The 16,614-nt window shown below is 41.9% G+C and overlaps 1 protein-coding gene across 1 annotated transcript in view; it reads left to right on the top strand.

Annotated features, from left to right (window-relative positions):
* Window positions 1-15,395, top strand: part of PITPNA (phosphatidylinositol transfer protein alpha) — a 176,785-nt gene extending 161,390 nt beyond the window's left edge. Inside the window, exon 12 of the mRNA XM_069226109.1 lies at window positions 13,160-15,395. The gene's annotated coding sequence lies outside the window, so the exon portion shown is untranslated. The remainder of the gene's footprint in view (window positions 1-13,159) is intronic.
* Window positions 15,396-16,614: the final 1,219 nt, after the last annotated feature.

The raw sequence follows: 16,614 nt of genomic DNA, 5'->3' as shown, positions 1-16,614 counted from the left end.
CCTGGACGCCTGAGGCCATTCCAGTTGTCTTATACTTGTATATAGTTGTACATATGTAGTTTCATTTGCTTGGACATCTCTTTCTCTTTACTTCCTCTACACTAAGTACCCTTCAGTAGGTTAGAGTTGGCCAAACACTATTAAGAACTTTATTTCAGACATCTGCATCATCCACTGACTAGCCACTGCTTTGAAGAGTCCGGCTGTTCAGTCTGAGCAGAGCATATGTATCTACAGTTGCACATGCTATGAACAGAAAATGTTACTTACCCTAAAAGCATCTGTTCGTAGCTTGTAGTACTTTAGAATTACATGTGCCAACTCTCCTCTCCAGCGTCGGTGTTTGGTTGCATATCTCTGCAATATTAACGTATTACTTTTATGCACTATTTGCCTGGACATCAGATTCTCACTACTCACCACTCCATACTTACACTCACCTACTATGTGAAAAACATGCACGTTGACAACTAGAGGAGGAGTCATAGAGTACCTTGTGACTCAAAAAGATTTCTTCAAACTGAAACAACTTGCACCAACAGTCTGAGTCCGATACTAGATGGCAGGAGTATGAAGAGCTTTTAAATCTACAGCACTGCAAGCTGCGAACAGATGCATATTGAGTAAGTAGTGTTTTCCTGCAGGAGTATCATTTGTTCAGTACAAAAATTATTTGGTGGAGCATATGTGAAATGATATTATGGTTTAGTGCTAAAATAGTGCTTATTTTTAGATCCTTAATGCAATGTGTGACATTTGGCACTTATTTAGAATTGAGTTCTTGCACTGTATTAGTGGCAGCATGGCAGCCCCTTTATTTGCCACAGTAATACCATACCTTGTAAATACAGATGTCACAGGATGAGGTATTCGCCAGATGCAGTTTTCCCCTGGTGCGATATTCCTGCATCACTCAGAGTTCTGCATGTTGCTGTCCCTATAACTAATCTGTTTCCATGCAAATTCCAATAAGCTTGCCCTAGAGAAAGTTGGGGTGTGGCAGTTATAGCACAGATTGTGAAATATTGATTTGGGTTAAGGATTTCCACAGGACTCTGAATTAGGAAAACCTTTAACAGAACATAATTGAAAATAGAAACAAGGTATAGCTTTTGAACTCAGTATTGCAAAAAGTGATATGTCTTAACTTTAAAACACACTGAAAGGGTATGTGACTGACCGCATCACAAGATGGCTGCAAACACTCTGTGCTTATGGCCTAATTATTATCTTTCCCAACTAGAGGACCTTCTGTGGGTGAGAGGATTGTATGGCCTTCTTTCTACTGTGTAGAGGATTAGATGGCAGTGGGTACAGAGGCCAAGCCCAGGAGCTAATTAGTGGCATGACTGCTAAGGAATGCATTGTGCCCTCCTAGGCCCGACACAGAGACCTTGCCAAAGCATTAAACGACTAGTGTCGCTGATGGTGGTTCATATATTGCAGCTTGCCTCACAGTGTGAGAGGCTGGAGTGGCAGTAGACTGAGTGTGACCTGGGTGTAGTGGAACACACCTGACAATGGAGACGTGCAATCGGACAGTTCTGTGAGGAGAGGCGCTCCCTCTGTAGCAGGCAAGTGATGGGGAAGGCGAGTTGGGTGGTTGACCCCTTGTGCCAGACATAGGCCTAGGAGAACATCTTGATTCTGAACACTGCAACGGTCTGGACACAATACCCAGCCCAGCACCAGTTCTGGGAAGATTGGCCTGTTGAAGCCGAGCAGTGTGAAACTTGGAGGCAATAGGAACTGAGTGTGACATTTTTGAGAGCTCCTGAGTCTAAAATGGATGTCGCTCTGGTGCCTCAGAAGTAGAACATATGGTAGCAAGGAGAAAATAAGATTATTTTAGTCTGTGCAAAGCGGTGCACAAGAAAGCAATAATGGCGAAAGGAACACCCCACACAAGCAGATTCGGGTAAGGCTTTTTCTGGGGGGCGCACTAATATAATACTAAGTGGCTTACATGCTTTGAATTTTTTTCACAGTGATTTGATTAGTCTCCTGGACCGAAGCATGGGTCTGGTTCGGGGTACTTATAGGGGAACAACTACCTCAGGAAATGGATGGAGCTGGAGATGTCTGGTCCTGGAATAGTGGTTAGTTTTATATGTCTCCCTGCTTTCTCTTCTCACTCCGAGGCCCTTCAGGGTAGCAGTAGATCGCAGGATGGTAAATAACAACTGATTTACATACATATTTACTGTAAATTGGTGGAGCCCACAGGGGGAATCAATAGTTCACAGACACATATTTACGGAGTATGAGAGTTGGAATCTTTTTCTTCTGTTATGCATATTTATTGACTCATGTTAGGTTTTACAAGTGGCCACTTTTGGAATTGTCGGTTATTATTCGTCATATTGAGTGCAGTGGGTCTAATAATAAAAACAGTGTTAAAAAGTAAAGTCCACTGAATGTAGAGGTGTAGCAAACAACCCACAATTACATTTTCTAAGATCCTGAACACCCCGCTAAACCCATAAAAAATCTGAGAACTGCAGACGTCATTGGTCCCTTTCAATAGGAGCAAAGTATGAGTAAAACAGAGGAACACAATAGCGACTTAGTATCTGTTACAAGAAGAAAGCTTAATTGATCCTTAATATTGTCCTATCCGGAGTTCCAAGAGTATTACAATTCTCCTGTGATTATCACAATTTAACTTTAAACTATTTTCCTTGTAACTTTGAATCTCTCTGTTTGTTTGCTATTGGTTAAAAGAGGATTGAGAGTCTCCGTTTTACTATGAAAACACACATGTAGAAAATTTTGAAAACTATGGTTAATAATTGCAGTATTTGTTAGAAATGTTGGAAGCTAGCAAGGGAAGAACTTTGTAAACCTAGCTGCACTATCGCTGAATACATACTAGTGAGTAGTCAAATGGCTATGGACCACATTGGTAGAGGGATGAAAGGGAAATAAATGAAACGTTAAGGATCACAAGAGTGCACAAAAGTAATGAACATATACAACGAAGTCCCAAATGTCTCTTCTTCAACCATTGTTTATTTTGATGGCTAAACAAGAGAGTTTCTTTGGTTGGAAGCAAACTCTTTTAATCCTTTCCTGTACTGAAGAAGGTTATTTTCCACAGCAATGCAGTCGAACCTGAGAATGGTGTGCCATCTTTGTATGGTCAGTTTGGCGCACAGTTAAAGGGCAGTTTTGCATCTTACTTCCTGCTCCACCAGTAACCAGTGAAGCAAGCAAAAATATGTGGGGGACATTGTGAAATATATGCTGTTCAACAATTAGTTGAGCAGGAGTTTTTGGACAAGATGTGGATGACACAAATGGGTATGATGGCATCCCTGGTATAACTAATTCCCATAATGTAGACAGGAGTTTACTAAACTTGGCATAGCTGCTACTGTGGCTACGTTGTTGAAGACTGGGGTTTTTCCACAGGATCATTAATTGGTGATGACAAGTGGAGGATTCTCTATCACTCAAGGTTCTAAGAAGATACTTTATTCAGTTTAAAGTCCATATTCCGAACCCGATTCACTGGCATCTGGCACAGTTTTTCAGCCAGTGGTCGAAGCACCGTAAATAATCAGAATAATCCCATATCATTACCTCCTTGTCATTAATCCAATGACAGCCATTCAGTTACACATGTCCAACATGCATGGGTAAAACCATGAGGGCACACACACAGGCGTATCTGAGTGATGTCTGCATGGTTATAAAAATAACAGCATTACACATGTAAAAGGGCAGTCAGATGCTCAACATAACATTGAACAATAAAGGGAAAAACAAAGAGCCCTCTAGACTGCAGGAACAGTTAAAGAGATGAGGGGCAAAGCAACTGCCTATAATTTAATGTTTTAATGGTTTCATGTGATCCTTTCCAAATAAATGAACCTTATGTATGTACCTAAGAATAAACTTTACCATCTTCACCTCATTTGAAAAGTAGCTATTAGATCAGCCAAAAATCCTTGTGTTCCTATTAGCCCTGTATTTTAATGGATGCTTCTTAACCACAGATTCTCACCTTGTAATCAATCCCCAGACGTCATATGGGACCGTAACATTTTAAGTGAAGTTATCCTGCATGCTGCTAGGTGGTATCTTCCAGCTCTACGCAGACATTGTTCCACTTCACAAGTGGAGCTGCATAAAAGCGCCACCTATCCATACTGATGTCAGTTCCTTTCATTCCATGAAGTAGACATGGATCTGGAGCTTCTTCCTGGTGTACCAGACTTTTTTTTTCTATAAAAACGAATTTACTAATGGAAGTTTTCCAACCTGACCAAGCCTACACCCTGTCAGAGGCAGGATACAATATTGCCTTCAAGGGCGGCAGGCCATCACAAATGACAAGTGGGTCTTCCAAATTATCCACCCGGGCTATGCCCTCTTTCCATATATTTCTACCCGCTGCACTTTCCACCACCTTCAGGAAGGGTAATGGAGGACCATCTATCTATTTTACGGCAGAAAGGGCAGGTCCTTTGGCCAAACAAGTCATTGAGAGAGTTCTGACCTCGAAAGTAGGAACTGAGTGTTGTTTGCACTACTTCCTTGTGCCAAAGAAGGACAGAGGCCTTCATCCTATATTAGATCCTTCACCCTCTCAACGCCTTCCTGCGGAAAGACACATTCAAAATGCTCAAGCTAGCCCAGGTCCTGTCTGCCCTAGACACTGGAGACTGGATGGTGGACCTGATTAGACGTGCAGAATACTTATTTTCACATCCCCACCCTGCAGGCCCACAGGCGCTAACTGCGGTTCATGGTATGTCAGGATAATTTGCAGTTTGCATTGCTCCCTTTTGGCCTCACCACTGCCCCTATGGTATTCATGAAATTGATGGTGGTGGTTGCAGCATGTTTTCGGTTGTCAGGATGTACCAGTCTTTCACGACTTTGACGATTGACTGCTGAAGGTGGGCGTGCCCTTCACATTTGTCAACCATCTCCAGACAATGGCGACCATCCTAAAATCGCTGGAGTTCACTATCAATCTGCTGAGGTCATTCTTGACTCATTTGCAGACACTTGCCTTCATCTGAACCCTTTTGGCTATTTTATGGTTTCATGCCTTTTCCCCCAGAGCGGAGAGTCCAGGATGTTCAGCCTATGATCCGGATGGTTCAGCCTTTGCCCTGGATCTCAGCGTGGATAACTCTGAGGCTTTTGGGATTGTTGACCTCCTGCATCCTGGTGGTCAAAATTGCCAAATGCCATATGTGGGCTCTGCAGTTGGAACTGAAGTCCCAGTGGGCACATCACTAGGGGAATCTGTCAAATTGTATCCAGATTTCGGCAGACACTGCAAAAGATCTGCAGTGGTGGCTACTGGACCGCGCTGGCCCCCCTCCTTAGCCCACCCAGAGATTACAGTGGTCACAGATGCATTACTGCTCAATTGGGGAGGCCATCTGGGAGAGGTGGAGATCAGAGGCTTCTGGCTTGTGGCAGACACTTCACTTCCCATCAGTTTGTTGGAGTTGAGGGCAATTCGCTTGGGGTTGAAGGCCTTCTTTCCCACCAACAAAGGAATATCACCGCCATGTGGTACTGCAAGAAGCAGGACAGGGTGGGGTCCTGGTTGCTGTTTCGAGAAGCTTTTTGCCTCTGGAGGTGGCTGGCCTGACAAGAGATTTCTCTGGAGGTGAACCAGCTAACGAAATCTGAAAACACCATGGCAGACAAATTCAGTCAGATGCCTAGAGGATCTTGAAAGGCACAGAGTGCTGTCTTCCAGTAATGGGGAGAACTCTGGCTCATTATTTTGTGCCAACATTGTGCACACAGTGGCAAATGGAGTTTCTAGAGCAGTTGCCACTTAAAGATGCATTCCGTCTAGAGTGGAGCTCAGGGCTCCTTTATGCCTCTGTCTTCCTATCACTGCCTCACCTGATTTGAGCTCCGAAGAAGATCAGGAATGATTGGTCCCAAGTCACCTTAGTGGTTCTAGATGGAGATTGAGCAGTGTCTGTTGACCTCTTTAGACATGCACTCTAAGTTCATTGATGTAATCTTGGTAGGAAGGCATTCGTCCACAAAATCAGTATACACCAGCCATTTGGACAAAGTTTTGGACTGGCATGGCACCCGAAAAATTACAGCCAAAGTTGTCTGAAGTTTTATTGTTTCTTTTGTTAATTGCCCATCAAAGATTTGCTTTGGATGCCGTTAAGGGTTATTTATCAGCTCACACAGCTTTCTTGCAGTTGCTTGGTCAACCTTTGTTATTCAAATCACATGTTGTGATGAGGTTTTTGAGAGGTTTGCAAAATTTGTTTCCACCAAAACCCTTTGTAATGCCCTAAAGGGACCTGAATTTAGTCCTCACATTCTTGATGCACACTTGTTTTGAGCCATTGCAAAATTGTCCCTTGAGATTTCAGACTGTTTCTAATCATCGTAACATTGGCTAGATGCTTGAGCAAACTTCAGGCTGTCTTTGTCAACCCACTATATACAGCTCTCTCCTGATCAGTGAGGATCGAGCTTCACTTCTGCCAAAAGTGGTGACACCTTTTCATGTTGGCCAGGCTAACACCCTTGTGACATTTTTTTGCTTAAGTCATAATCACAAGGGAGAGGTAAAAGTGTGATAGTGAATCCCCTCAGCTTCCAATCTAACCTGTCCAAAATGGTTGATCTTCCTATCATAGAGGAATGACGTTGGTGCAGAGCCACACAACACTAGGTACAGGCGCTCAGGAGTACTGCTCTAAAAGTTTCTGGATCCAGTCTGAAGTTGATTGTTTGTTCACAATGTGAGTAATTTGCTGTTCGATAGTTTCCACTAGAAAGATCATTACCGAAGGTAAGTAACTTGTATTTGCATTCCATAATATTTGCTCATATATCACTCACAATTCCTTCTAAGGTAGTACAAGACTTTCTTGTAAATCCAGATATTTCTTTAGCATCATGTTTTCTTAATTCTCTAGCATTTAACTTTCCATAGGTTCATATGCTTTAATTATTCCATGATGTCAGTTTGGGAATCCTTAGTAATAAATGTTAGCATAGCAGCGAACATATATATATATATACACAAACAACTTAGAAAAAGCCAAAGGCCCCAAGAAGTGTGTCCACCTAATTTTATGATGGAAACTTAGGCCTAATGACTGAAGAGACGCAGAGCTCCACCCTCACCCTGTCTCAGACTTTCTGACACACGTCTGGTGAATGGATGGGAATCATGTCAACTCCTCTCCAGAAGTATTTTTTCTCTGAAAATAGAGTTTGGTTTGGGTTGAATTGTTTATTTCTCACCCTCTGCTGCAGAAGTCCTACTTCCTCTTGTGTTGTTGGGTGGCTCACCGAGAGTTAAGGTGCACATTCTCCCAGAAAAGAAAAGATTTTTTCAAACCTTGCGACACCTGTGAGGTCAAGAAAGTACATGTGAATGTTCCATTTACAAAATATATGCTTCATAAGAAAGAAGGTTGGCTCCTTCAGGCTTTGGAGTCATATTCTCCTGGTAGGAATTCTGTCACAAGTGCTCCCATGGAGCCGTCACCAAAGGACAAACAGTGCAATTGTGATACTGTCACTTCCAAAGATCCTGTCAGGACAACGTTCAGTGCACCCATTGGTTCTGCCTCTCAGGACCAGCCCTCTGCTGTAGGTGTTAAGGCTTCAATCAATGATCTGTTGGTGATGCATCAGCTCTGGGAAGTCACACAAATATTTTTGTTTGACAGCTTGTTCAATTTCTGCTCTGTTATCAAAGAAATTGTTGTCCACACTACCAACAAGGATGACAAGGGTTTTGTTGACTGCTCGCTCAACAATTACTCCATTGTGTGCTCCTTTGGTGACACACCCATCAATAACAATGCTTTTGTTAATTACTCGACCACAAATGACAAGGACACCGGCACCAATACCATTGATAATAATCCTAGTAACTGATTTCATCATCATGCAGTCTTCATGATTTGGTCATACAGTTTGTCCATGTTGTGTATTATTGTCAATGTCAGCAAGAGAACAGAATCCCTTCTTCAGAGAGCAGCCAGTATTTCCTATGCCATTGATGGTTTAAGTTCTTGCTGAGTTCCTAAGCTCTTTGAAACAGATGTTTTAAGATGTTTATGAAAGGTTGCGTCTAGCATTCCTATATACTCCTTACTGTTGGCCTCAGCAAATAGCTCTGACTTTGCTTCTTCAACCTCAGCTGGTGTTTCTGCCTCAACCACCATCTCCTTCTACTCAGCCTCCAGATGTTGTCTCAGTGCCTTATCAGCCAACTGCTTTTAAACCTCTGTGAGTTGTCCATGGACCTGATAACCATTCTTAATTTACCAGGTCAACTAGGTCAGATGTTCATGTAGGTCAGGATCAAGGAAATGATGGCAGTTATGTCCAAGGTCATGACTCAGAAAGTTCATCCTCTAGGGACGATCAACATTCAGAATACGATTCCCTTGTACTGTCTTATTCAGTAGACTAGGAACCTGCACCTCATGATTCTTCACTTTGCAGAAGTGTAATATCCCTTTTCCAAATGTCATCAAACAAAGCTTACTATTTGACTTTAAAGACAATAATATCAGGTGCATCAAGTCCATTCCAATTTTAGATTATCTTTGGGAGGTGGGCTTTTTCTTGCTACAGGCGCTCAATGGCTCGCCTTGAGAAAAAGTACAAAGCCCTGCATACATCTCTCACTCATCTTTTGAGCCTAGTAAATGCAAATTGAGCTGCTCAAGCATCCGTACACCTTCTCACAACCAGAGTTAGGAAGGTGGCCAGCTGGATAAAATCAGCAAGCATGTGGGTGTTTTCGCAGCTACTTCAGTGAAAGTTGCCAGTGCCTCCACTAGCTTTTTGGTTTATTGATAGACAATAATGGCACAACATTGCCCCTCTGCTGAAAAAACTGCCTGAAAATTGCTGTACCCAAGCAAAGGCCATCTTCCATTCATCGAACAAGCTTTCAGAAGTAAGGGCAAAGGGGACCTATTGACTAGAGTCCTTTTGTACATCTTGACAAAAATAGAGACCACAAAAATTGTACGACTTGGAGTTAACTTTGACTAGGTGGCTAGTGTAACACTTTCTTGCATGTGTTACAAAACTATAAGACTTTTGTGTCTGCCTTAATTCTATCCATTAGGGGTAAGATAGATGCAACTGCGATTGCAAGCATTTTTACTACCTTTTAGTGTTATGTTTATACAAGGTTCCAAAGATCAATTAAAATCTTTGCCGAAGAATACTATCTGGGTTTGGACTGCCGTACAGACATACAAGTGGGTAAGATCTCGAAGAAGGTATTAATTCAAAAAAATATATCGTGCCTACTGAAATTAATGCACATATGTACACTGAGCCGTGAGAGGGACTGTAGCAGGTGTTGGATACTGGTGATGAGGGTACCGGTCCTTGCTAGTTACCTGTAACAGAGAGAGGACTGCTCTTGGGTCTTCTACTGTCTCTGGTGACTGCATGCTAGCCTTGAAATCTGCCCACATTTATGATTGCTGGAATCCTGGGGGAAAGTAATGGCCCTGGACTTCAATGTGGATATGTAATTTGAACATGACATTACAGTTGATAGCACCCAAAAAGCTATTTTTTCACTGTGGCAGGCATACCTGGCCTATGTAGAAAACCACAGTACAGATTAAAATCCTGATACTGTAATTTCTGAAATGGGACTCACTAGAGAAATTATTTAACAGCTATTATTTTATTAGTTATTAAAAATCCAATTCAATGGCAAAGTGTGATTTTTAATACATTTTAACGAAATGTAACTTTTAGAAAGATACCCTTTCCATGCCTGAATTTCCTGGAGGCTAATTTCCATTTTCTCTCAAACAGCTCCCATTCAGTGATTAACATTTTAAGAGGTGTGAACCAGGTGTTAAATGCTTCCCAGGAGAAGTAGGATGACCTGAATGAAGAGAGATGACTCCTCTGAACATCCTGAAAATGCATTGTTTGGGCTGTGAGCATCCTTTTTGACATTGCAGTGACAAATCCTGCCTGACAAGTCTGCTAGGTTTACATATACCCCTTTGGTGAGCACTCGAATAGCAGAAAACAGTATAGCAAAACAAAATTCTTGTGTATCCACTATCTAGGTGGTGGTGAGCCCTGCTTTGTCATACAAGACTTCTATATCTGGGTTTTATATATAACACCGGAAGTGCACTTGAAAGGAGGGGAAACTGGATGCACTAGTATCCACTGTCTGGTTGCTGGAAAAATGCATGTATGTTCTACCAGCCTTCTGTCACTACCTCAAACTGGATTTTACTGTTCAATGTGGGAAAATACTAGGATAACCGTAGAAGATACTTAGAGGCCATGAACCGAAACTAGATACATTGAAGAGGGACCTTTACTGTTGGCTTGCAATTGTCTTTTCAGCATATGAGTCATCATACTGCAAAAATATTGTGAGCTATAATGACAAAGTCATAGAGCTACAGTAGCTGAGACAAATGCAACAAGCTCTGAAAAGGGAAAGGTCTGGAGACTATGATAAAGACTAGCTCTCCAACATTCTAAGCAGATGCTCCACAAGAGACAAGAAGGTAACTATTTCATTGAAGTGTGATGAGGGTGGGAGGTGGTTCGCACTGAGTGAAAGTGAAAACAAAACATGAGTGAGCACCATTTGCATTCCTTCCTAATTTAAAATAAATAAATAAATAAAACAGCTGAGAATACAATATGTTTGCACTATTGCCAGTGTCTACATTGCACCATTTGTGCTATGCTTTGAGGGCAAGGTGGTGCAGTTTGCATACTCTCAGGAAGACCAAGTATTCCTATAATGAAATCTACAGGTGGCCATAGATTGGTTGAAGGCTTTTGTGACGCATTGGCAACGTCTTCCATTCTCATCTGGTCTTGGGAGGGACACATGCCCCTTTTTTCTCCCCCTACCCCTCCCATTGTAGGCTAAGGAGCACAACTGAGAGAACTTTAGGACACACTCCACCAGCAGGTTGGCCAATCACTCACAACCTACAGTAGTGTGCACGACCCAAGATCACATAACACCCAGCCACTCCAAGCTTATTAATGTGTGATTGCAAATTGAGTGCTGTATTGGATCGCTAAATGTCTTACTTACTGGTATTTCATTTTATACAATGAAAGATCAATTTTAAAAAATGAGTCTCTCGTTGTCATTGATGGCGCAAGCAGCAATGTACAAAAGAGAAACTCTGGCGCATGTCCTTTCTTTACTGCAGAACATCCCATTTTCATTTCCAAGAAAATTTGTCTTGCACGTCCAAGAGCTCTTGAGAACCTTCCTTATCACTCTGACGAGAGAGCTCCCCTGACAATTGCAAATATTACTGGCTAGCACATATGGTAACATAAAAAAAAATAGATCTTCACACCTCCCGAGGAGCCCGCATACAGTCTAGACCAGAAAATAATAGAACTGGGGTACCTATCAATAATATGCGTTGGAACCCTTCTTTATGGCCCACACATATGAGCCATAAAGAAGGTCATATTAGCATGGAGAGCAGTGACAAACATAAGATTGCCTGAGGTGTTACCAGGAAAATCCCTCGAGACAGAATCTAAAGGAGGCGGGGGAATTACTGACATTGAAAAATGTGAAAGGTACTTCGAAAGCTGGAGATGTTTGGGAAGAAAACTTTATGAAACCCTTTAAAACATTGAGAGGAATACTCTATGTGTGATAACAACACTTCCTCTATTCCCAATAAAAACATGCCATGGAGAGGTCCTCAGATCAGCTAAAAGAAATGCAGGACTTATCCGAATTGAAAACAGCATCTTGACTGAACCACTCAAGAAAAAAGACACATTGCAGAAATGCAAAACGTCGAGAAATAACTCGCCAGATGTACTGATGTGGTTTAAAGAAAAATGAGGAAAAGGACGTAGGCCAAATAGAAGACCAAGAATGAGAGAAGGCAGTGTGAGGTCCTCGCAAGGTAGCAGTCAAGCAAGAGTTCTGATTAGTATAATTGTAAATCCTGCATCCCAGATACTACACTGTGGTAAATTGCAGGGCTTGGGGACACATCCTATCAGCCCTTTGTTTAAAAGGGTGTGGAATGATGGAACTTTTATTCACACATGGTGATAGTGTCTGAAAATCACCAAATATTGGAGAACAAAATGTCAGACAACTAAATGAGATCACTGATCTACTAATTGAATGGAAAGCCAGAATAATTTTACAAGTTATAGGGGGTAAATGGCTGCTGCCCAAATACAAACAGTTGCTATGTAGGACTAGCAGTGGCAATATGGAACATAGCATGGCCCTGGCATGGGAAAACAGTACTAAGTTATGGTTATTGTATTATAGTTTGTTATATTTTGCGTGTGCTACACTCTAACAGATCATTGAAACGCTTTACGCCAGGCAGCCTGCTGCTCCAGAACCCAAGGTTAGTCCAGTGTTAATGGTCAGTCAGATTAGTCTTGTGCGCATATGCAAACCATTTTATTAATTTGTTCCAGTTTCTTTGTGGTAGATTAAACTAATAGGAGTTAGATGTGATTGTTAGTGGGTGTATGTGAGTGCATATAGATGGTTGATGGGGTTACTAGATGAGCTTGGGGAGATTAGGCAGTGTTGCAGGGGAATGACTTTCAAAGAAGAAGAGAACATATGATGATTTGCTGCTGAATATAGGCTTGTGTAGGGCAGTGGAACAAGAAATATACAAGAGCAATGGGTGCTCACAGAAATACCAAAAGATTTGTGGACAGTGGTGCGCGATAAGCAATATGGACTAAATGTAATAACCAAATAACCATGTTCTCCTGGTAAAATGTGATTGGAGGCCGCATAGTGACCAAGGGGATAATGAAGCAAGATAAATATGTGAATGATTGAATCAGGGAGGGATTGTTTGACACCATAATCCTAATGTTCCGTAAATTTCTAAACTATATGATAAACAGGAAATGTGATGTTCTGCAGAAATTGATGCACTGTCCTTGTGCTGATTCTGACCACAGTTTATGGGGGATTACATCTTCATAATGGAAACATTAAAATATGTTTTGCATTATATATTTTAATTAAAAAATGTTCTTTGGATAAAAAGTGATCTGGGATCATGCACAAACGTGGAGAACATTCTTGATTTAAGAATTAGGTCAACAAATCCCCTGAATGTGTTTTATTTCATAGTGATCTTGTTTTTTTCCATAGAGTGCGAGACCAGCCTACAGGGAGGCTGAGTGGCTCTACCTTTGGAGTGATGCCGAACACTGGATCCGGCCTTCTCCCAGCTTTGGCAGACATTGGAAACCTCCTGTAGCTAAATCTAGATGCCCTTTAATATTGTGAGCAGATGAGTCCAGTATTAATCCCAACAAATCCTGAGCTCCGGCAGGGCTGGTGCTCGCCCTGTGCAGCTCGGATGTTCTTGCTATATTCCCATTCACTCCTTTTATTTCTTCTTTGTGTTCTGAGCAGTGTGCTCGTGCCTCACTTTGATTTCTCTGTCACTTGTTTACCAAATCTATAATTTTGTCATTTTAAAAGGATTATTATTATTTTTTTTAACCAGGATTAATGTATACCTTGGTTCCTGCCCAATGCCCTACAGTGGGCCGAATAGAGGGATAGGGCAGATCTAGAGGTATTGTAACCTGTGGAGTATCTGACTGTATAGTAAGGGTGATGTTAGTAGAACCCTGCATGAAGTTAATTTCTCCCTACAGGGTGCTGTTCACTGTAAATTACTTCTTCACCATACAACCTCTGTGAGTAAATTTTCTAGGAATACATTCCACTTGGCCCATACTAGCTAACCTGCCCATACTTGTTAGCCTGCCCATACCTTGTTTCATAGCCCTTTCAGGACTTTCTTGGGAGGTTACTGTCCATCCTCATTTTGTAGTCCCAGGAATACCATTGAATGATGACAAAACTTGGCAGTTCCCAGAAGAAGGATTGTTTACTGTATCCAGTACAATTGGGAGCATCTCATAGAGCGACATATAGCATCTCCCCTTTGTGTTACACAAATAATATGGCAGATGATAGGGTAATATTTGAAAGCATTCCTGAGGTGTAAGCAGACATTCCTGGTGCAAAATCGCTTTTGCTAATAAGATTACACCCCTCCACACCCCCTCAATCCTTCTTTGTGCTACATTCCTTCAACTGAACAGAAGCCATAGCATACCTAAAGAGTTCAGAATACCAAGGCACCTTTCTTTTCTCCAAGAATAATTGTGGCCCCTTTCTACTGAAGGCTGTGGTTTGCAGGTTAGAGACACTAGAATGCTGGGCCATCTCCTGAATGGATGGGGCTGCAATAAAAATATAATGTTGTGGTGGTACGGGGAGGGGTGGATAATGAGGTGGAGGGTCTCTTTCTTGGAGGTAACTTGCTCATCATTTCTCATGCCAATCTTGATCCTTGCAATAGCAATTGTGACAATGGCTCTTTCTTCAGGAAGGGTCTGTTAACTTGTCATAGGTCAGTTGGATGACAAATGTAGATCCCGCCCAGGTCTGATGCAATATAATGTATCAATTATGGCTATGAGCTTGTAGGGACCAAAGGCTTGTGATAGGATGTCCTGTAGAACGGCAATATATGAATTGAAATTTGTAAAGCATAACTGATACCCAAATCAGGCTGTCCTGGTGCTCTAAATGTATGAGCGCATTCAAGTGAGAATCTCAGATTTTGGGGAATTAAATATTTAATCCACTATCTATAGATATATTGGGAATTCTGATGAATAATGTCTCTGCTGTAGTCTCCTCCTCAGTAACAGTCTGGTTCCAGGAACGATTTCTACAGCAGAGCAATCTGGGGCAACCAGTTTTAAGGGGTTTCTAGCAGGGAATTCATCTGGCTCTTCAAGAGTCAAATTCTAAGTAGCTCTCTTCACTTTCTGAGGAGCAGTCTGGTTCTTTTAAGGTATTTTCCTGAGCAGCAGCCTAGTTTTGCAGGGAAGTAACTGTTGGATGCTCCATAGGTATCTTTCCAGGGAGCTGTCACGTTCCATGCAAATCTATTCCTGTAAAAAGTCATGTTCTGCAGGGTCTTTTCCCTGGAACAGTCCTGTTAAGCTGAGCTCCTTTTCTGAGGAGCACCCTGGTTCTGCAAAGTCCTATTTCATCAAATACTGACCCAACCAGAGCGTTTTCCTGGAAACAGATTATACATGTGTCTCTTTTTGGAAGATGATTGACTTTTGCACTGCATTGCAATAGTTATAGGCCCATTTTTTCTTTGAACTGTTCATATTTTACCTGTATTCATGGGCCACTGACTTGACAAGATTCATTGATGACTAATCACCGTAAATAGCTAACTTGGCTCCTCCAAAATGTGTTCTTTCGATTTGGTTCCAAAATAGGTACCTAGAACTTGTCATAGCCAAAATTAATGTAGATTTCGTATGCAAAAAAAACGTTTTCCTAGTGTAGAGCTCACATTCTGGAGGAGCTTTTTATGTTCCCTGTCCAGTTCCAAATACCCACACCTTAGAACTCTATGGATTCCTAGTGATAAGCTGCTCGCTGAGGAATGCAAGAGATATCTATAGCTGAGCCCCCACACAATGGAATGCTGAAGCTACCCAGAGCTGGGCCCCACACAGTGCAGTGCTAGGGTACCCATACCATTGAGCGCTTATAGATCCATTTACTGGAAAGTCCCAGAGCTGACAAAGTAGAATGCTTGGTGGTTCCCAAAGCAGAGTCTGCACACAACAGAAATCTGGCTTTTTGATTCTATTTTTGGGAGACAGAATATGTGGTGGAAAAAGTATTAATTTGAAAAGCCTTACCCTGTTTCCTAGAGGTGATGTTACCAGTTCAATTGTTCCTGCATATTTGAATGTTTTTTAGATTCAAATTAATCTAAAAATTTCTGCACTTAACTGTATGCAATTTATAACTGGCAAAAAGTGACTTCCCTATTGCCCATCATGACTTCTATGTATTTGAAGAATCTGCGCTATGATAGCAGCGAACTCTGTGTGTGGGGGCCTAAACTGCCAATTGGCTCAAGGCAAGTGGCCTGTAGGGCCTAATCTGAAAATGTGTGTGTGACGTCATGGGCTCTGCCTGTGTGTTGTAGGGTAACCAATCCTTGCCTGTATCACTCTGGTTCGCTGCCCTCAGTTCTTGTAAGGAATATACTTGAGGCATCCATGATATTTGCCAGTGACTGAGTCAAAACTGTTTTCCTGATGAGTCATTCTTGGGTTAGCCCTAAGATCTTAAGTAATTTCATTGAGTTGAGCCTGGGTGTCTGACATCCTCATTGAGTGAAACCTGTATTCGGGACTTAGTTCCCACTGAGTCTGCCTCAGTAACTGATGTGGTTCTCATTGAGTTGGTTCCTTGGAAGCAACTTGCCACTGTTAATTTGTGCTTTGGATAGTCCTCGATGTGCCAGGCCTGGTTATCTGATGTAGACCTCACTGAGTTGTCACAAATCCTACCACTGTGTGCATTGAAGAAGGCGGGGTTAATTCCAAATAGGTGCCCTTCTAGTGGGACAATCCTCTCAAAGCCCGAGCGGGAACTCTGACACTTTTGAATGGATTCTAGTGCTGTCCAATGTACCCTTTGTAGAATTGACTAGATTTGGTCGTTTCTTTTTTGTGAGTTTGTGCCTTTTTGTCTCCTAATAT

This window comes from Pleurodeles waltl, chromosome 3_1, assembly GCF_031143425.1.
Source record: "Pleurodeles waltl isolate 20211129_DDA chromosome 3_1, aPleWal1.hap1.20221129, whole genome shotgun sequence".
In the NCBI taxonomy this organism is placed as follows: Eukaryota; Metazoa; Chordata; class Amphibia; order Caudata; family Salamandridae; genus Pleurodeles; species Pleurodeles waltl.
This window is presented reverse-complemented; position numbering and strand designations above follow the sequence as displayed.